Below are 5,000 nucleotides of genomic sequence, written 5' to 3' on the forward strand. Positions count from 1 at the left end.
TTTTGCTCCGCTCTCGACGGTCACCGCGCAATGCAAGAACAGGCCAAAAACTGGCCAAAACGGCCCAAAAACGGGCCAAAACTGGCCATTTTTGGCTGCACGAGCGAGCGGCGAGCGGCGGACAGCGAGCGAAGCGAGAGGCAGCACCGTCCCTGCTATACGAAAGCCCCATCCAGCCCTGTGCCACCCGGGGGGTTCCAGGGTGCTGAGATGGCTGACGTTTTGCTCCGCTCTCGACGGTCACCGCGCAATGCAAGAACAGGCCAAAAACTGGCCAAAACGGCCCAAAAACGGGCCAAAACTGGCCATTTTTGGCTGCACGAGCGAGCGGCGAGCGGCGGACAGCGAGCGAAGCGAGAGGCAGCACCGTCCCTGCTATACGAAAGCCCCATCCAGCCCTGTGCCACCCGGGGGGTTCCAGGGTGCTGAGATGGCTGACGTTTTGCTCCGCTCTCGACGGTCACCGCGCAATGCAAGAACAGGCCAAAAACTGGCCAAAACGGCCCAAAAACGGGCCAAAACTGGCCATTTTTGGCTGCACGAGCGAGCGGCGAGCGGCGGACAGCGAGCGAAGCGAGAGGCAGCACCGTCCCTGCTATACGAAAGCCCCATCCAGCCCTGTGCCACCCGGGGGGTTCCAGGGTGCTGAGATGGCTGACGTTTTGCTCCGCTCTCGACGGTCACCGCGCAATGCAAGAACAGGCCAAAAACTGGCCAAAACGGCCCAAAAACGGGCCAAAACTGGCCATTTTTGGCTGCGCGAGCGAGCGGCGAGCGGCGGACAGCGAGCGAAGCGAGAGGCAGCACCGTCCCTGCTATACGAAAGCCCCATCCAGCCCTGTGCCACCCGGGGGGTTCCAGGGTGCTGAGATGGCTGACGTTTTGCTCCGCTCTCGACGGTCACCGCGCAATGCAAGAACAGGCCAAAAACTGGCCAAAACGGCCCAAAAACGGGCCAAAACTGGCCATTTTTGGCTGCACGAGCGAGCGGCGAGCGGCGGACAGCGAGCGAAGCGAGAGGCAGCACCGTCCCTGCTATACGAAAGCCCCATCCAGCCCTGTGCCACCCGGGGGGTTCCAGGGTGCTGAGATGGCTGACGTTTTGCTCCGCTCTCGACGGTCACCGCGCAATGCAAGAACAGGCCAAAAACTGGCCAAAACGGCCCAAAAACGGGCCAAAACTGGCCATTTTTGGCTGCACGAGCGAGCGGCGAGCGGCGGACAGCGAGCGAAGCGAGAGGCAGCACCGTCCCTGCTATACGAAAGCCCCATCCAGCCCTGTGCCACCCGGGGGGGGTTCCAGGGTGCTGAGATGGCTGACGTTTTGCTCCGCTCTCGACGGTCACCGCGCAATGCAAGAACAGGCCAAAAACTGGCCAAAACGGCCCAAAAACGGGCCAAAACTGGCCATTTTTGGCTGCACGAGCGAGCGGCGAGCGGCGGACAGCGAGCGAAGCGAGAGGCAGCACCGTCCCTGCTATACGAAAGCCCCATCCAGCCCTGTGCCACCCGGGGGGTTCCAGGGTGCTGAGATGGCTGACGTTTTGCTCCGCTCTCGACGGTCACCGCGCAATGCAAGAACAGGCCAAAAACTGGCCAAAACGGCCCAAAAACGGGCCAAAACTGGCCATTTTTGGCTGCGCGAGCGAGCGGCGAGCGGCGGACAGCGAGCGAAGCGAGAGGCAGCACCGTCCCTGCTATACGAAAGCCCCATCCAGCCCTGTGCCACCCGGGGGGTTCCAGGGTGCTGAGATGGCTGACGTTTTGCTCCGCTCTCGACGGTCACCGCGCAATGCAAGAACAGGCCAAAAACTGGCCAAAACGGCCCAAAAACGGGCCAAAACTGGCCATTTTTGGCTGCACGAGCGAGCGGCGAGCGGCGGACAGCGAGCGAAGCGAGAGGCAGCACCGTCCCTGCTATACGAAAGCCCCATCCAGCCCTGTGCCACCCGGGGGGTTCCAGGGTGCTGAGATGGCTGACGTTTTGCTCCGCTCTCGACGGTCACCGCGCAATGCAAGAACAGGCCAAAAACTGGCCAAAACGGCCCAAAAACGGGCCAAAACTGGCCATTTTTGGCTGCACGAGCGAGCGGCGAGCGGCGGACAGCGAGCGAAGCGAGAGGCAGCACCGTCCCTGCTATACGAAAGCCCCATCCAGCCCTGTGCCACCCGGGGGGTTCCAGGGTGCTGAGATGGCTGACGTTTTGCTCCGCTCTCGACGGTCACCGCGCAATGCAAGAACAGGCCAAAAACTGGCCAAAACGGCCCAAAAACGGGCCAAAACTGGCCATTTTTGGCTGCACGAGCGAGCGGCGAGCGGCGGACAGCGAGCGAAGCGAGAGGCAGCACCGTCCCTGCTATACGAAAGCCCCATCCAGCCCTGTGCCACCCGGGGGGTTCCAGGGTGCTGAGATGGCTGACGTTTTGCTCCGCTCTCGACGGTCACCGCGCAATGCAAGAACAGGCCAAAAACTGGCCAAAACGGCCCAAAAACGGGCCAAAACTGGCCATTTTTGGCTGCACGAGCGAGCGGCGAGCGGCGGACAGCGAGCGAAGCGAGAGGCAGCACCGTCCCTGCTATACGAAAGCCCCATCCAGCCCTGTGCCACCCGGGGGGTTCCAGGGTGCTGAGATGGCTGACGTTTTGCTCCGCTCTCGACGGTCACCGCGCAATGCAAGAACAGGCCAAAAACTGGCCAAAACGGCCCAAAAACGGGCCAAAACTGGCCATTTTTGGCTGCACGAGCGAGCGGCGAGCGGCGGACAGCGAGCGAAGCGAGAGGCAGCACCGTCCCTGCTATACGAAAGCCCCATCCAGCCCTGTGCCACCCGGGGGGTTCCAGGGTGCTGAGATGGCTGACGTTTTGCTCCGCTCTCGACGGTCACCGCGCAATGCAAGAACAGGCCAAAAACTGGCCAAAACGGCCCAAAAACGGGCCAAAACTGGCCATTTTTGGCTGCACGAGCGAGCGGCGAGCGGCGGACAGCGAGCGAAGCGAGAGGCAGCACCGTCCCTGCTATACGAAAGCCCCATCCAGCCCTGTGCCACCCGGGGGGTTCCAGGGTGCTGAGATGGCTGACGTTTTGCTCCGCTCTCGACGGTCACCGCGCAATGCAAGAACAGGCCAAAAACTGGCCAAAACGGCCCAAAAACGGGCCAAAACTGGCCATTTTTGGCTGCACGAGCGAGCGGCGAGCGGCGGACAGCGAGCGAAGCGAGAGGCAGCACCGTCCCTGCTATACGAAAGCCCCATCCAGCCCTGTGCCACCCGGGGGGTTCCAGGGTGCTGAGATGGCTGACGTTTTGCTCCGCTCTCGACGGTCACCGCGCAATGCAAGAACAGGCCAAAAACTGGCCAAAACGGCCCAAAAACGGGCCAAAACTGGCCATTTTTGGCTGCACGAGCGAGCGGCGAGCGGCGGACAGCGAGCGAAGCGAGAGGCAGCACCGTCCCTGCTATACGAAAGCCCCATCCAGCCCTGTGCCACCCGGGGGGTTCCAGGGTGCTGAGATGGCTGACGTTTTGCTCCGCTCTCGACGGTCACCGCGCAATGCAAGAACAGGCCAAAAACTGGCCAAAACGGCCCAAAAACGGGCCAAAACTGGCCATTTTTGGCTGCACGAGCGAGCGGCGAGCGGCGGACAGCGAGCGAAGCGAGAGGCAGCACCGTCCCTGCTATACGAAAGCCCCATCCAGCCCTGTGCCACCCGGGGGGTTCCAGGGTGCTGAGATGGCTGACGTTTTGCTCCGCTCTCGACGGTCACCGCGCAATGCAAGAACAGGCCAAAAACTGGCCAAAACGGCCCAAAAACGGGCCAAAACTGGCCATTTTTGGCTGCACGAGCGAGCGGCGAGCGGCGGACAGCGAGCGAAGCGAGAGGCAGCACCGTCCCTGCTATACGAAAGCCCCATCCAGCCCTGTGCCACCCGGGGGGTTCCAGGGTGCTGAGATGGCTGACGTTTTGCTCCGCTCTCGACGGTCACCGCGCAATGCAAGAACAGGCCAAAAACTGGCTAAAACGGCCCAAAAACGGGCCAAAACTGGCCATTTTTGGCTGCGCGAGCGAGCGGCGAGCGGCGGACAGCGAGCGAAGCGAGAGGCAGCACCGTCCCTGCTATATACGAAAGCCCCATCCAGCCCTGTGCCACCCGGGGGGTTCCAGGGTGCTGAGATGGCTGACGTTTTGCTCCGCTCACGACGGTCACCGCACCACGCAAGAACGGACCATAAACAGGCCAAAACAGCCCAAAAACGGGCCAAAACTGGTCATTTTTGGCTGCGCGAGCGAGCGGCGAGCGAGCGAACAGCGAGCGAAGCGTGAGGCAGCACCGTCCCTGCTATACGAAAGCCCCATCCAGCCCTGTGCCACCCGGGGGGTTCCAGGGTGCTGAGATGGCTGACGTTTTGCTCCGCTCACGACGGTCACCGCGCCATGCAAGAACGGACCAAAAACAGGCCAAAACAGCCCAAAAACGGGCCAAAACTGGCCATTTTTGGCTGAGCGAGCGAGCGGTGAGCGGCGAACAGCGAGCGAAGCGAGAGGCAGCACCGTCCCTGCTATACGAAAGCCCCATCCAGCCCTGTGCCACCCGGGGGGTTCCAGGGTGCTGAGATGGCTGACGTTTTGCTCCGCTCACGACGGTCGCCGTGCCACGCAAGAACGGACCAAAAACAGGCCAAAACAGCCCAAAAACGGGCCAAAACTGGCCATTTTAGGTTGCGCGAGCGAGCGGCGAGCGGCGAACAGCGAGCGAAGCGTGAGGCAGCACCGTCCCTGCTATACGAAAGCCCCATCCAGCCCTGTGCCACCCGGGGGGTTCCAAGGTGCTGAGATGGCTGACGTTTTGCTCCGCTCACGACGGTCACCGCGCCACGCCAGAACAGACCAAAAACAGGCCAAAACAGCCCAAAAACGGGCCAAAACTGGCCATTTTTGGCTGCGCGAGCGAGCGGCGAGCGGCGAACAGCGAGCGAAGCGAGAAGCAGCACCGTCCATG

Source organism: Musa acuminata, unplaced genomic scaffold (assembly GCF_036884655.1).
Source record: "Musa acuminata AAA Group cultivar baxijiao unplaced genomic scaffold, Cavendish_Baxijiao_AAA HiC_scaffold_59, whole genome shotgun sequence".
Taxonomy (NCBI): domain Eukaryota; kingdom Viridiplantae; phylum Streptophyta; class Magnoliopsida; order Zingiberales; family Musaceae; genus Musa; species Musa acuminata.